This window comes from Sciurus vulgaris, assembly GCF_902686455.1.
Source record: "Sciurus vulgaris genome assembly, chromosome: 15".
In the NCBI taxonomy this organism is placed as follows: Eukaryota; Metazoa; Chordata; class Mammalia; order Rodentia; family Sciuridae; genus Sciurus; species Sciurus vulgaris.
Window position 1 is genome coordinate 19,218,004 of NC_136476.1, and position 17,621 is coordinate 19,235,624.

The 17,621-nt window shown below is 40.3% G+C and overlaps 1 long non-coding RNA gene across 1 annotated transcript; it reads right to left on the bottom strand.

The window, feature by feature from the left end:
• Nucleotides 1-290: 290 nt before the first annotated feature.
• On the bottom strand, nt 291-15,341 carry LOC306645166. The gene is made up of 3 exons (XR_013759560.1): nt 14,959-15,341; nt 9,436-9,560; nt 291-716 (listed from the first exon to the last, which is right to left on the bottom strand). It is a non-coding gene; the product is annotated as an uncharacterized lncRNA (long non-coding RNA).
• Between the last annotated feature and the right edge of the window lie 2,280 nt (nt 15,342-17,621).

A 17,621-nucleotide genomic window follows, 5' to 3' on the forward strand; every position in this document is an offset into this window, starting at 1 on the left:
CACTAAGTCAGAGAATGAATGAATGACAGAAATAAGGACGAAAATACAACAAGCTGTTTTACCATCTTTGTTTACGCTGATGTTTTCTTTTCTGAAAGGGAAGCAGATATTTTGTCCAACTGTGGCTGTGAAAGCACAATTGGAAACGAAACATTTCAAAACTCCAGGTTTCTTCCTGCTGCTTATGCCAAAAACAAGGACTCAAAGAATCTAAAATTAACATTGAAGGTGTTGATGTTGAAAGTGTGTTTATTTGGTACTTCTCGGTGATTTCAATCAGCTAACCTCCAGAATACGGGCAGTGGAGTTAACATGGAATCTGTTCTCACGAGAAGAGTCAAAAAGAAGAAACTCCCAAATGCCCCCCCCCCTAAAATCTCCTCCCCTGATTTGCCACAGAGCCCAAAGTTGTTGGCATTAGTGACTATTTTCTATAAATTTTTGAAAATAGTAGTTCAATAGTCAGATATTGAATGCCCGTGAGTCATTAGATAAGGGCATGTTATACAGGATCTTTCTCCCCTGCAGGCATTGCATATGGAGTGGCTGGTAGAGTGAAGCAGGTTGTTCACCTGAATAAACACCCCACCAGAGGTGGGCGGGGTGGAGATGTGTTTCCTTGTTTCTCTGCTGGCCTTCCTCCATTAGTGGGAATCTCCATCCAAACTCTCATTTCCTGATGGCGCCTTCTGTTGTCAGATGTGGGATCTGTACATCTGCAAGTCTCAGGAAAACGATTTTCACCTTCTTTAACAATCCAAGCACATATGCATGGATGTTAGAGTGGAGAGGCCCCGGTAGGAGATGTTCCACACAGCCCTCAATGGGAATCTCCCAGGACACCGGATATTTGCAACTCACTCAGTAACAACTTGCTTCCTAAAAAGCTTCATTCAAAGTAAATATGTTGTTATTTTCCTCAGAACTATCTAGTTTCTTTAACACTCACTGTGAATTCTTTGACTTCTTTGAAATCCCAAAATAGCCTTGTGAAAAAATCCCCTTTTCTGATTTGATCACCAGAAAATTAATCCTTAAGCAAGTAATGTCTCTTCTTTGTTAATTTTCATACTGAAATGACTGATCCTACTTTCCAAAGTGTCTCTAAGTAAGTAGTATAAGTGTACAGACATATATATTCACAGGCAAACTCACACATGGTATATTAGTCTGTCTTCTGTTGCTATGACAAAATACCCGATGTTGGGTACCTTATGAAGAAAATATATTTATTTGGTTCACAATTCTGGTTGCTGCAAAGTCTAAAGAACATGGCACTGGTGTCTGGCAAGGGCCCTCTGGCTGCATCACAAAATAGCAGATGGCATAATATGAAGAGGAAGAAATCAAGAGACTGGGGAGGAGCCTGATTTACTCTTATAATAATCTGCTCTCAAGGAATCTAATACACTCTTACTTGACCTAACCCACTCCTCAAGACCAGCATTAATCCCTCCCAAGTGCGTTGCCTCCATGACCGAATCACCTTCCATTACACCAGGCTTCTCTTAAAAATATACCAGCTCTCAATACTATTGGATTGGGGAGAAGCTTCCAGCATAGGAACCTTTTGGGGATAAACCATATTCAAACCACAGTACATAGTAACTTGCAGAAGTCCTAATCTGCTAATAAATTAAAACTGCTTGATCTACATCCCAAGTATCTCAAATGACAAGTCTGGCACTTTTAAACAGTAATCTTGAGAAACCATTTACCTCCTCTGAAATGAGATGATGAGAAGGAAGTAAGAAAACTTAAAAATGTAAGTGATCACTAGGCCAATTGTACAGATGACACATGTTATAAAAATCACAAGGATATTATTGAGTATGGCCATTGTGGATATTATTGATTTGCCTGCAGAGGGAGTAAATGTCTCAGAATATATGAGGACCTATCCTTCCTTTGTTCTCCCAGCTTTGTTGTCTGAGTTATGAAATGGGGCTCTCTGATATATTAAAATAAACATAAATGTGGTTGACATTTCACAGCATACAGTTCTCAGGAAATTAATACTAACCTCCTTCCCTCCTCCCCTCACACAAATTGTTAACACAGATCAATTTCATTTAAAAATTTTTCAAGTGCTGCTCGATGGGGCACATCTGTCATTCTTGCTTCTTGGGAACCTTAGGCAGGAGGATCATAAGTTCCAGGCCAGCTTGGGCAACTTAACAAGACCCTGTCTCAAAATAAAAAAATAAATAAATAAAAAGGCCTGGGGATGTAACTCAGTGGTAGAGTGTTTGCCAAGTCTGCCCAAAGTCCTGGGTCCATCCCCAGTACCAAAGGGAAAAAAAATCTTCAAGAAACAGCACCCCTGCCCATTTGCTTTCTGCCTCCTCCTCCTCCTCCTTCAATTGACTTGAATCTTATATACACAGAATGTCACCTAGGTTTTGAAAATCTATTCATTGTCATTTGACTTGATCATCATGTTAACTGAGAAGAAACCTCCCTACAAGGACTACTTCATGGAGAGGTACCCACACTTCAATAGCCCAAAGAAATATTTTCCAGTGTTCCTTCTTTAGAAGTTTACCCAGCTCTATATACACAACCATGATCAGCCTGTTTTATGATGGCTGGTACTGACTCAGGCTACAGAAATAAATAATTGTTGGTAACCATGTCAACCTATTGTGAGACTCAGGCTCCACTTGATACACACACACACACACACACACACACACACACACACACACACACACACACACTGAAGCTGGGAATCTTCACTTTGCAGGTTGTAAAGTCCTGAGTCATTTAAAGAGAGAAATGTGGTTTTGTAATAACGACTAATGAAATTTTATGTGGCTGATGATTTCATCAGTTACCTCAGTGTTTGACAACTGTGTTAAAACTGCTTTCTAGAAAGGGTAGGTTCAGTTCAAACTTTTATCCTCTTAAAATTATAATAAGCTGCTTTGGTGAGCATAGTAACTTATATAATCATCAAGTTTCTCTAAATGATTACATTTATATTCCTATAAGATTTTTGGCATGAATATGAGAAGTAAGCTTTGAATAGTTTCAGAGGGATTAAGTATACAAAATGAATTCATTCCAGGCAATAATTTGGAAAGATACGTTTGAATCTTTAATTAAAACAGTAAATCCTACAATTTACCTCAGCCAATAGCATGCCTTTATATGAATCAGTTCAGGGATGTTGCAAAATCCAATGGTTCTTTTACATCGTGGTCTAGAAGAAGTAAGGTACACTTTCCAGCTTCTCACCTTTTATGAGAAAACCAGCTAGTGCTTAGAACAATTTCCCCCCAAATGGTCTTCCACTGGACAGTGGTTCTCAAACTTGGGTGAACATTGGGATCACCTGTAGGACTGTTAAAATGCAGATCGCAGGGTGCATTTCTAAAAATTACCAAGATGATGCTAGTTCCCAGGATGCACTTCAAGGATTACTCAAAATTCCCTATCAATCACCTATCCATTATCTATGCATCTATTGTTATATAGAGAGGTTCCGATGTGATTTCTGAATACATATTCACACACACACACACACACATTATATATGGGTACTATGTGTGTGTGTAAATGGAGTGAAATGTTATAATTGGTAAATCTAAATGATAGGTGTTTAGGAGTTCTTTACTTTTGATGCAACTTTTCTGTAACTTTGAAATTATTTAAAAATAAAAGTTAAAATTTATCTATGAAACTAACTTTTCATATATCTGGAAAGAAAAGAAGAAAGGACTCAAAAAAAAAAAAAAAAAAAAAAAAAAAAAAGAAATACCAGCATGAATGTAGTCTCCTTGACTACTTGTCTTGGATTTGAACTTGCCCAATACTTAACAGTCACCTGAATTCCTTCTCAGTGCAAGACTCACAAATCTGAGCACATAGAAGGATTGCTGAAGCAGATGCTTGGTTAGTGATTACAATATAAAATTTAGATTAAGACCATCCTGATTGTGATTCCCAATTTTGTCATTCACCTGCTCAGTGAAATTGGGAGTCACTTAACCCAGGTCTGCGTGCAGCATTGTGCACCAGAAGGTTCCATTTACAAAGAAACAAAGCAAACAATGTTCTCTGTATTTGTGCTGTGCCCTGGTATAACCTTTTTGAACCTGTTTCCATATCTATAGAATAGGGATCGGTATGGAGCTTAAAAAACTATGCTTATAAAGAGTTTAACACAGTTGCCTGATCCATAACAAATACTCAAGAAATGGTAACAGTATTGAGAAGAAGAATAAGGTCACTATGGATTCTCTTGGAGGAAAAATGGTCTCTATGGTTCCTTCCAGTTCCAGGGTTATAATCCAATGACTGTTCCATTTAATAGAGTCCATAGACTTTTAATTATGATTGTTATGCTACTATTACTACTTTTATCTCCTGGAAGATCTTGATGAAAATTCATGACTAATACTTTAAAAATTTTAGTTATTCCACTACTGTCAAAGAAATACATTCTGATATTTCTACTCCATAAATAAAAATGGTGTTTTCTTTGCAAGTGGGCCACATGCCAGAATGGGACTATCAAGACCCAGAACCTTGCTGATGTGCCTCTGCATTCCTTATTATTCCTCAGACATTGTGCCCTGAGGATTTTGAGGAAATAAACCTTTATCAGTTTGCTATCTGAGGAGCAAACAGGTTGTTGTTGGAAAATCCATGCTGGGCAGAAAGTCCCAGCATGAAAATAAAATCAGAGAAGCAAAAAGTTGATGTGAGAATGAAGGTCAGTTTGTGAGTGGGAAAGAAGTTGTTCAGAATTCCATCCCACAGTGGCAGATGTGTGCTGGCATCCTATTTCTGGTAGCACACAAAAGACCACTGATTAAAGTCTGGGTTGCCAGGGACCTTTCCAGACTCAGCTACACCTCTGAGTCCTCAGCAGATCATTTAGCCCCTGGTGTTCCACGTCCTCTTCTATAAAATGAGGGGGCTGGATTATATCAGAGGCTTTTCAAACTATTTTTAATTCATGGAGTCCTTTGCTAAAATCAACTTTATGAGACTCTTCAAATGAAAATCAAATAAACTCTGAAGCACTCTGTGGAAGCTGGGCTGGTAAGTCCAGAGGTTCACTAGACTCACCTCTGACCCCTGGCAGCTCCAGAGGGAAATCAGAGGGAACCTGGGGGCTCCATAGAGCACAGATTGAAAACCACTGAACTGAATGGAGTGCCTTCCAGCTCAAACACTTCACTCTCTAGCTTTGATCTATTTCCTCAAAGGAGTGACCATACTTAACGTGACATTCCATAAAGTTTTATTTCTCCAAATCCTTTCATAGGCACTTTTATCTTCTGACAGCTCTGCATGGAAGCCATTATTAAGCTAACTTTGTTCATGGATGAATTTTAACTCTATTTGCCCAAGGCTTTTGAAGGAGACAAAGGTCAGGGCCAAATTTTAAAAGCAGCAAGTCTTGTCTCTGGTACATAGACTGAAATAAGAGACTAGTTTTGACATCTGTTCCAATAGTTAGCACTGTAACTCATGCTGATTTTATTTGATCCATAGTTTTTTTTTTTTTTGAGACTTTTTAAATTGTAACTTTCTATATAACTGTGTTTCTAGAGCCAGAAAGTATGTATGGTGAGATAGCCATCAAAAATCTCACATGATTTTATAGATTAACAGTAGAAAAGTTGCTGGAAAGCTTGAAAGGAAAACAGATGGTTAAAACAAATACTCTGTCCTTGTGAATTTGAGGTACTTCCTCTAAGAAATCGTAGAGGGTTATATTTTCCTTTAGTCAGACATGGCACAAGACAGGGAACAAAAATGCTAGAAGGTTCTCACAGCAACTGCTGGAGAGCCTTGGCCCATTTGTTAATGATGAGTAGTGTAATCTTAGGTCAAAGGTGAGATTATAGGCACTCTTTATAACTACACAACACCTACAGCTTTTAAGCTATTAAACTGGCACCTGTTGAGTCCCGTTGTCTCTAAAGCAACCTCCTGACTGGGGGCAGGGGAGTAAGAGATGTCCAGGGAAACAAAGTATCGCCTTTTCTTCCTACACGTTTTGAGTGAAATATGTGTGAATAATATAAGAACGCTAATGACCAGTGAATGTATCATTAATATAGGGTTTCCCCTTATACAACAGCTATCCGATAAAGCAGTAACAATCCTTGAAAACACAATCCTTATAAACCGAGTTTATAATCAGTTTCTTTATTTGTATTCTATATAAAAGTCTGATGGCCCTGTCGCTAAGAGCATGTGATCTGAGTTGGACTGTCTAATTCAAATCCCAGCTCCGACACTTATTAAGCAGAGTGACCCTAAGTTATTTGACTTTGCTGTTTCTCAGTTTCCTTATCAATAAACATGGGAATAACAAAGTCATTTAGCACATAGGATTAAGAGGATAATGTGAGTTAATGCATGGCGAGGCCTTGGAATGGCGTAGGTGTTCAATGTATGGCAAGTTTAGTGAAAGGTTTAGCCCTTTTGCTATTAGTTAATTTTTGAAAGGTAAAAGTTACCTGAGGTGGAGAAAGAGCAAAGCAGTTCAGTTTTTACTATTATGCAGCTCTACAACTCTTTCTTAGCCTCAGTTTCCTCATCTGAAAGACAGAATGCTATACTTACCTGTTGTGGTTGCCATGGAGAGGTGGACCTCCTATCTTCCAAATGTGGCAAAGATATTGAGCCTGGGGATGCTGCACAGGCACCATGAGGGCATGGAAAAGTTTGTAACTCTCATAAGAAGGCTTTCTGGGGAGTAAGGTTGCCCCAAACAGGTCCAAGAGTGGTGTAAGTTTATGGGGAAAGAAAACTGGTTTTAGGGTTTCAGGGAGGTAAGGGGTGGGGCAGGGATGAGGTTCCCCTTTGCAGGTGAGGTTAAAATAGTTTGAACTTTCTGCCAGTGTGGAAAGAGAACATACCAGTCTCTTTCTCCTGCTAGGCCAGATGTTGGGCAGAAAAGGAAGGGCCCACAGGGCTTGAAGGCCGTCAGTGGTGAAACATCAGTAAAGAGGTCTGATTCTCTCTTACATCACTTTTGGGAGTTGCATGAGATTACACACATACAGCCTGAGGCTCTGTGGATAGCACACAACAGATGCTTGGTAAATATTGCCCTTTAAAATAAACTTTGTTTCTTTAAAGAAAGTTAACTTTTAAAATTCCTCCTAAAAATACAAGAAGCAACACCTGCTTTTTTCTTGTTTCTGTTTGTTTATACTAGAGTTTTTTTTAAACCCTCAATATAATCCCCACATGTGAAGAAACAATTAATAGCAGTCCTCCAGCAATGACAGGCTGTGCTTGCTGCCTTCCATTTTAAATTGATGGCCCCTTGGAACACTCTTTCCCATAGAAACAATGTTATAAATAGAGCTAATTCCCAAAGGGACCTTCACATTCTTCCTAAACTGTAAGACAACTAAAACAGTCCTCAATGGAGCAGGGAACATGGAATCCTACCACAGCATCTGGGTCTCTCAGCACCTTGGGGCCTCCATCTCAAGGTGACCCTTGGTGAGATGGGAAGTTAAAATTTGGGGAGATTCTGTGGGAGGTGCTGCTGAGGGAGTAGGAGCTGACCTGACCTGAGCATGGAGTGGATATACTTCCTAACAATCCCTAAATCAGACCCTAATGGGAGTTTTTCAGGACTTCAGGCTGTCCTGTGGGAGTGAGAAGTGTTGGGGCCCAGAGAAGGATACCCTCAAATATGGTATTTTTTTTTAGCATGCTAAGTGATTTGATCTAAAAAAATTAAAAGGCCTTAAAAACATTTTTGCTTCTTCACCCCAAGCCAAGGGAAAGGCCCTCTCTGCAATTTCCCTTAACTGCATTATGAACTGCAAAGGGAACAGAATTCCATTCCATCCCCACCCCAAAACCCCATGATCCAGCTCAGAAAAGACAGAGGACTGGATGGACTTAACTTTCAGAAAGATGTCAGTCCCTAGGGCACAAGTGGCAAAGAGACTCTCCTGGAGAGTCATTGCCCTAACATTCACAATCCCTCAAAATTGCCCACAGTCCCATTCTCCCCTCTCCTTCAGAGAAAGAGGTACTTAAGTTTCTGAATCACATTAAGTGAGTGATCACGCTCCTGTGATCAGTGCCCCCCAGTAGTGGGGTTCCCCTTTTGCACTCTACTGAATTTGTACACCTTGTCTCCTGCTTGATCCTTTTTTATCCCAGTGAATCTGGAGAGGGTAAAAGGGAGAAATGCAGCCTCCCAAGTCATAAGTCCTGACCTTACATTCTACCAAAGTCTGTGCACCCCAAGGTGATAGGCTGAAGAAAGATGACCCCTGGAAGAGAGTTGGAATAAACACAGAACTTACTTCGTTTTCTGGTTGGGAGGTTGATGTAGGATAACCAAGTCTTGGCCTATGTTATCAATAATTGGTTGCCATTAGTAAGTCATTAAATAGCTGTTATTAGTATTCTTCTTGGGGACAGTTGCTATCTATTCCACGATGGCAGTGATCTTGTTTGTTTTCTTCACTGTAAAACCACAAATGCTTTTTAGTCCAGTACCTGGCACATAGTAGAGACTTAATAAATATTGTTAAGTACAAAATAACATAACATTAAGATAACTAATCTATTCATGCATCAGGAAAATTGGTGGACATGAGGACTGTCTTGACCTTACTTCTTTGATCCATTTAAGTTCAATTCTTCCCAAGTCCTCATCCTTCACTATCTCCTATTTCCATCCCTATTCTTTCCTTTTGGACTTCTCCTTCTCATTCTACTCCTTCTCCATCTTCTTCTTTCTTCTTTTGGTGCTGGGATGGAAGTGAGAGCTTTTAGCATGCTAAGCATACCACTGAACAACACCCGAGTCCTAAACTTTTAATTTCTTTGGATTTTACCAAGGTACTCTGTAAGGAGTGTCAGCACTGGTTCTTTCTTGACTAATTGCCCAAATATCAGAAACCACCCCCCACATATCACCTTAAGAACACATTCTAGCCAGGCATAATGGCCCACACCTATAATCCCAGTGGCTCCGGAGGCTGAGGCAGGAGGATTGCAAGTTCCAAGCCAGCCTCAGCAAGAGCGAGCAACTCAGTGAAAATACAAAATTAGGCTGAGGATGTGGCTCAATGATCGAGTACCCCTGATTTTGAACCCTGGTACCTCTGTCCCCAGCCCCAAAGAAAAGAACAAACTCTACCACCACCCTCACTGATTTCTTCAATGGCGTTGCAGGCACTGTGCTGGACCCTGGAGACACATGGTGAGGAGGGCCCGCTCCCTTGCTTTTGTGGGACTGGACTGTCATCACCATGCTATTTGTTCTCTTAATGTATTGATACCTGGAGGTGGGAGGAAACAAAGCCAGTTCCATCCAATGATCAGGCTACAGGGCCACGAGGAGCAAGAGCATGCCCACACTAATGAGGTACCCAGCCCTGGCTTTTGTACAATATCCTTGCCCAGTCAAGGACCCTTCCTCTTGTTGCTTACCTTCCAGCCGTGCCTTCCTGTTTCTCTCCTGTGATTTGTCTAGTGCATGTGTCGTGGACCAAGATAGAATTGCCCATCTTTTCAGAGGGAATTTTCTTTTTTGTCAGGCCCAACATTTTGAGTTGCTAAAAGAAGAATCAGAAGGTTGTTATTCTTTGCTCTCTGTATGCTCAACCCTGGGCATCAGGGAACTATGGTTGCCCTAAAGAACTTGGAACAGTAGGGCAATATGGTCCTCCTTTGGCCAAGCAGCTATTGTATTTATCTTCTTTAGAATGCAAAGGCAAGAAGAAAAGAAGCAGCTAATGATCAATCACATGTATTTGTGACTATGGTCATTGTGTGGCAGAATTATTTTTAGACAGTGCAATGAATGAAATGGTGGTTACTTCCTTTCTAAATCTGTGAATCTACACTGGAGAATTCCCTAGAAGTCTTTCTAAAATGGATGGCTGTGCTCCACCCACAGAGTTCTTGATTCAATAGGTGTGGGAGAATCTGAGAATTTGCCTTCTTAACTGAAAAATCACCAGTGCCTCTTAATCTAGTACGTGGTACCCAATGGAGACTTAATAAATTCGTAAATACAAATTAACATAACTTTAAGACAAAGTAATCTACTCAGTCACTGGGCACTTGATGGACACCAGAACTGTTTCAACCTCATTTCTTTTCCTTGATCTATTACATGTCAGTTCTTCCCAAATCCTGATCTTGACTGTCTTGTTTCCATTCCCATTCTTTCACCAGGCGATGCTCATACTGTTGGTCAGGAGATTGCACAGTCCTAGATAATTCTATTTCCAATTCCTCTCTAATATAAAAACACTGACCTGAATTTGCATATTTTTGTGCCCTTTTGCAATTTTTATACCTTGGTAAATATCAGGAATATTTATTTTCTATTCTGAGGTCTTTGATGATGATGGGATGTGTGTGTGTGTGTGTGTGTGTGTGTGTGTGTGTGTGTGTGTATTGTAGAGGCTGGGGATTAACTTCAGGGCATCCCTGTTAGGGTATGGATATGAGGTGTCCCGCTAAACTCACATGTGGCACAATGCAGGAATGTTCAGAGGTGAGATGATTAGATTATGGGAGCTGTAATCTCATCAATGGATTAATCCATTTGGTGGATTAATAATCTGAATGTGTTAAAGGTGGTAAATGTAAACAGGTAGGGTGTGGCTAGAGGAAATGGGTCATTGGGGGCATGTCCTTAGGGATTATGCTATTCCTGGCTCCTTGCATTCAAGTTCTCTCTGCTTCCTGGCTACCATGAATGGAGCAGCTTTCCTCCATCCCTTCCTTCCACCATGATGTTCTGCCTCACCATGGGTCCAGAGCAGTGATGTTGGCCAACCATTGACCAAACCTCTGAAAACATGAGTCAGAAAAACCTTTTCCTCTTCTAATTTGTTCTCCTCAGGTATATTTGTCACAGTGATGCAAAGCTGATTTACACTCATACAGGCCAAGCATGTGCTCATTGCTGAGTTGTAGTCCCAGGCCTTAGGTAATGCTCTGATCAACAAATGATGCCCGTTTGAGAGCCCAGTTGAGTTGTATTTCAATCTCTGAGGACCATACCAGGCTTTTTTCCTCAGAAATTAAATGAGGCATTGTTAAAAGTTAATTCCTGTAGAAACTCCACAATAAAATCACAATATGTCCCACAAACCCTTCCCAGGTTTCCCTCGGTGCATTGATTTCAGCTTGCTTTTCTAGACATTGGGTATTTTAGAAGATGGCATCAAAATTTTATCTCATCATAATTTTACCACTGTGAATAAAATACACGACTGGACTTTTGAAAGCTACAAGTTTCTACTTGGCAAACAATTATTGAAGCAAATTCTGAAATTTGACTGTTGCTCTCCATTTCCTGCGGGTTCCTGTGTTAGGGGGTGGCTAGGGAAGCATGTTAAAAATAGAGCACTTCAAAGACTTTAAATTTCTTATAAAGGAAATAAACACAATTTGAATATTACAAAAGAAAAAGTGCACATTAATAACCATAAATCATAGTAACATTTTCTCCTAACTCTGCAATTTTATAGAATTATATGAAACTAAGTATAGTTTTTACCAATGAATCTGTTTAAAAATGAGATGCCCCTGGTTGTCTTTGCTTTCCCAGACTACCTTTCCTCAGGAAGGGCACAAGAACTAAATGAAAATCTTCTCTAAATATCAAGCATTTGTACAACACTGTCTATTCATTACATAGCACTTACTGTGTCCCAAGGACTGCTTTATGACCTTGGCATAGTTTAACACCCTCACAACAACCTTGGGAGGTCGGCACAATTCTTATCCTGAGGAAACTGAGGCACAGAGATGTTTAGACATGTTATGCAATGTCATACCTTCATGATATTTGGCATAACCAAGTATACCTTGGCTATTAGGCACTTATTTTGTTTTTAAACTTGACTCAGTTTTTTAAAACTTAAATTTATTTTGAAAGGAAACTTAATGTCCCTACTGTAAATGGAAAATCAGTGTCACTTGCCATAAATAGGAAAAGTAACTATGAAAATGAATATAACAAATGCAAAACAATGTTATTAAATTCTGTTTTGGTTTTCTTGCCTGCCAAAGTTGGAGATTTGCTCTTTGTTAAGAGGAAGAGGGGCAATGGAGGAAAAGCTAGTGTTGCAGAGGTGTTGAAGACCTATTAAAAGCAAAACATAGGGACAGAAAAGTAAAAAAGAATAAATTAATAAAATAAAATAAATATAATATGTATTAATATCAGAGTGAGACTTTCTCAACGTAGTTATAATGAAGGGAAGATTTTTAGACATAATAATTTTTTATCATTTGATCTGGCTCCTATATCTGATTGTCTCTTTCTTGTCCTGTGTTATCTCACTTCCCTGAGCCTTAGTTTTCTATCTGAAAATTAGAATGACTTCTGAGGTCTAGATATAATATACTTGGAGCCTAGTACATAATAGGGACTTGGTAAGTCATTGTGATCAATGTTTGCTTCTTAGGGTAGAGAAAAGGCATGCCGGATACCTTAGCCAGACACTTTCTATTTAGGATCCTGCACATTCTTGCTTTGCTCTAGAGATGAACAGAGCAGGAGCAGGTGATGGGGACAGGATCACAATTCACATTCAGCAGTGTCAAAGAATAATAAGTAAAGACATCTGGATGACTGTTGACGGAAGGAATCTACTCATCTGCTGGGGGGCCTAAGTGGTGGGTAAGGAGACATGGGAGACTTCAAATTGAGTATTTAAAACTGTAGGAAAACAAAGGAGATCACAAAATCTAGCCTCTCACAGTTTATGGGGGAACCCCTGAGCCTACAGGCTGCAGGACCCTGCAACTTTATGATGATCCATAAGCAAAAATAGGCAGTCAGACTCAGACCATACATAGCTTGACTACAGGTGTTGGCCCTCCCGCTGCACTGGGACCCTCCTATCAACCTCCTTGTCATACACCAGGCTCTCTAGACTCTAGAAAGGTGGAAGTCATTAGAGACCTATAATTCACATTTCCATGATCTAGGCCCCAGGATCTCAAGTTACAGAATAATTATTGGCTTCCATGCTATCTACTAATTTGCTAAATTGTTTGTAGCCTTCCTTAGAAAAACAGAAAAAATGTGACTCTTGCCAAGCAATGATTACATCAATACTCCAAAACACACAGACACACACACACACACACACACACACAGATCCATACAAAGAGAAAATAGTTCTACTTGGGACTCTGGTATGCCTCATGGGAATTTTTTTGTCCATGAGACAGTGCCTGCTGAGCTGCATGCTGTGGAAAAATGAACTGGCCTTTACAGCCCAGCCTCTCCAAAAGAGAAGGATAAAGACAGCGAAAACAAAATTGGAGCTTGAGTGACAGATTAAAGACTTAGTGCTGAGTATTACAACTAAGGGCCAGAAACATCAGCAAGGGGGGTAGGTGTGGGTGCCCATGGATTGGTCAAGAACATAGGAGGAATACTTCTTCCAGTAGGAACAACATAATGAAGTGGTGTTTGCTGTAATTCAAAGTTTGGGAACTTAAATCCCTAATACTTATTCCTGAAGCCCTTTATTAAAAAAGCATTTGGAACCTTTGGGCGGAATTTTTTTTTTTTTTTTCACACAGAAGAAGCATATAAAGGCCCCATTGGGAAGGCCAATGATAGAGAGAGTATTAGTCAGATTTGCATTTCTATGACCAAAATACCATACAAGAATAATTTAGAGAAGGAAAAGTTTATTTTGATTCGTGGTTCAGATGTTTAGTCCATGTTGGGCTGTCTCTATTGCCATGGACCTAAGGAGAGGCAGAACATCATGGTAGAAGGACTTGATGAAGAACACCATTCACGGTGACCAAGAGACAGAGGGAGAAAGGGGATGGGGGCACAGGACATGACACCCCACCTGCCTACAGTTGCCACTCAATCAGTCCATTCAAACTAAGAGGACTAATTAGTTACAGCTCTCATAGTCCAATCATTTTACCTCTGAATATTTCTGCTCTAACACAGGAGATTCTGAGGTACACCTCACACCCAAATCCTAACAGAAAGAGATCAGTCAGGCAGGGAAGGAATGAACTGAAAGGTACATGATCCTTTTAAAAGGCAGCACATGTGCAGTTCCTGCTGATTATTACCATGTGTGAACAATTGCCAGATGTGCTGTTATGATCCTGTCATCTACTCTCTACCTTCTACTCAGTGTGCTTGGGGCCTTCCTGTTAGTTTCTACCACTAGGTAGCACTAGAGGGAGAAGGGATGGCAGAGGTCAGGGAGAAGGAACTCACTCACTCCTTCCTATTTGTTGGACTCTTCACTATGACTTCAGTAATTACTTTCTCCCTGGCAGCAACAGCTGGTTGGGTTTCCTGGTTCCCTGCATGTTCCCAGAGCCAGCCTTTTCACACTCCCTCAAAAGTACCTGTCACTGCCAGGTGGTTCCACTGGGACCTGAATCCCAGCTCTGCAGTTCCACCAGGAACTTCCCTCCACTGAAGAAAACTACCTTGCTCAAGAACAAGGAACAACCAAGGAACAACCTGTGCCCAATGACTGGTTGATGCTGGGTGACAGAGGCCTGGCCCTTAGCTACAACCTGGGACACTTCTGGAGGACCATTCAGCTCCAGAGCTTCCTGTAGGGTTGACTAAGGCCTCTGGGTTTCAGTTCCATTATGGGTCAGCTTGCCCCTTGCCCAGTTCTGTCTTTTCACCACCCTGTTGGTGTACATCTCTAGCGCACTCCCCAAGAAATCTGCTGCATGCAGCTCTCCCATCTTGGAGTCTGTTTTCAGGGAGCCAAAACTAAGCCAAGCCTGCTGTAGTTTGATGTATAGAGCCTACTTTCATATATGAAGTCCATAAAGTAACGGAAACACAGCTAAGTTTTTTAAAAAAATTCAACTGGAGAGAGGGAGGAAAGGAATGAAGGTCAAAGAATAAGGGGAAACCAAAGAGAGAGGAAGAATATTTGGGAATCTTCATGAAATATTAAATGGTGATGAAACAAAGAGTACCTGGAAACAGAACAGGCTCTAAGGGCATAATGACTTCCCCGGAACTTTTCCGAGAACCTCACCGTGTGTCATTCCTCAAAGCCAAGAAGGCACAGAAGCCATCTCAGCCCTCTCCATCTTCCCAAGGCAGACAGAGCAGGACCTTGCTTTGAACAACACTTAGACTGGCTCCACCAGCAGAGGCCTCCTGTGGCCTAAGTGCTTGTTTTGCTTCTGCATCTGGTCAGTGACATGAGATAGCAGCAAACTGGCCTGTGCTCCCTCCCTGTCAAGCAGTGTTGGAGTGACAAATGACATGGGTCCTGCTGAATTCCCAGCTTCTGGGGAGGATGCCAGACTTCGTCCTCTTTGACACCTACCCATGCAAGCTAGGAGGGAGAACTGGCTGCAGCAGGAAGCAGTCTGTACTCCCACTGTTTGCTGCATTGGTTGCTACAGAAGAGGAGATGGTTGCTGGGAAAGGTCTGGTCTTCGTGCTTCTCACAGGATGCAGCACATGAACCTCAGTAGCCCTTCCCAAGATAGTTCTTTGGGGAATGTGCAACTGCTTTTTTTTTTTTTTTTTTTTTTTTTTTTTTTTTTTTTTTAACAGTCCCTTTCCCTGCTACTTCCCTCTGCAGCTCAACCATGTTTGTCAGCACAAATCGGAAGCACGTCATAAGGGTAGGAGCTGGGAGGCAGGGGTCAACCACGCTGTAATATTTAACTATATTACTTAAAAGCAACTAGAGGAGTCTCATTTTAATATTCAACTTCAAAGAGAGGCCAAGGCCAAGGGAATTATCATAATATCCCCTGGGGATGTAATGGAGAATAACATGTTAAAAGGCATGAAAATTTTAAAAAATGAGGCCTATATAATCAGAAGCCAGTGGCCTTGCTGGCCCCTGTCAGTATGTAGGTCTAGCATGGGTCCAGGAGCAGAAGAAACAGATACAAAATGAATGGCAATAAAAGTGTGAGAGAAGGTCACACTAATTCAGTTGGCACTATGTCACATCTATGATTGTATGTCCTGACTAACAGAAAAACAGAGATGTCAGATTGAGAGTGAACCCTTGTAAGGATTTGATTTGCCAGGATCTCACCGTTATGTGGTGGGAAAATCAGACTCCTAGTGAAGACATGTGAACTTCAGCCGGAATTGATTCCTCATTTGCACTGTTAAATAGGTCCAAATATCCCTGAACATTTCAAATGGCAACAGTCCACCTTCAGTCAAGCAGGTGTCCTTCAAAGATATAAAATTACTATTGCCCATCGTAATGATATAAAGAAATGTCTTAGATCCCAATACCTTCATTTGTCTCTTCACTGGGCGATTTCAACACAACTCTTTCACCAGTAGATAAGTAATCCAGACAAAAAAATCAGCAAAGACTCTTCAGATCTGTTATGGTTTAGATGTGAGGTGTTCCCCAAAAGCTCACATGTGAGACAATGCAAGAAGGTTCAGAGAACTGATTGGGTTGTGAGAGTCTTAACCCAATCAGTAAATTAATCCCCTGATAGGGAATAATTGAGTGGTAACTGAAGTGGTAGGGTGTGACTGGAGGAGGTGGGAATTTGGACATGACTTTGGGGTATATATTTGTATCTGGCCAGTGGAGATCTCTCTCTTTCTCTGCTTCTTGATCATCATATGAATCATACTCTTCCACCATGATGTTCTGCCTTACCTCAAACCCCAAGGAATGAAGCCACCCTTCTATGGACTAAGACCTCTGAAACCATGAGCCCTTAAATAAACTTTTCCTCCTCTAAAATTGTGCTGGTTGGTCATTTAGTCACGGCAGTGAAAAAGCTGACTAAAATAAGACCTAAAAAAATACTATAAATCAAATGGACTTAACAGACAGCTACAGAATATTTCATCCAACAACTGCTGAACTCACTTTTTGCACAGTTGCTCATGGAACTATTTCCAAAATAGCCCAGATTTTATGACATGTCTTAAAAATACAAAAAAATTTTACATAAACCCTTGTATCCTATCAGTGCATAACAGAATGAAATTAAAAATAAGTAACAAGAAAAAACATAGAATTGCATAAATACACAGAGGTTGAACAATACATTTGCCATCAAGTGTTCTGTGAGCTATAATCCCTACAATTTTGAATGATGAATGGATCAGAGAGAAGATTAAGACAAAAATCTAAAAAATTCCTATAATCAAATGATCAGCAGGATTAAAGAAGAGAGATGCGACATACCAAAATTTTTGAGTCTCCATGAAGGCAGTTCTAAGAGGGAAGTTGATAGCAATAGTACCTAATTTAAAAGAAAACAAAGACAAAACGAAAGAGAAAGATCCTAAATTAATATCCCATATTACATCTCAAGACCCTAGAAAATCAAGAACAAATTAATTACAAAATCAGAAGAAGGCAGGAAATAATCTAGATCAGAGATGAAATTAATGAAATAGGGAATAAAAAATCAATACAAAGGATCAACGAAACAAAGATTTGGTTCTTTGAAAAGATAAGATTGATAAGCCTTTAGCCAAACCAATCAGAAGAAAAAGAAGACCCAAAAATTTGAAGAATTCCTGGAATATAGACTGAATATAGAATTGGATAGATTGAGCAATGAAGGCAGAACAAAAAACAGCAAAGTACAACTGTCAAGGTCAGTGCAATCTTATACACTAATGTGCA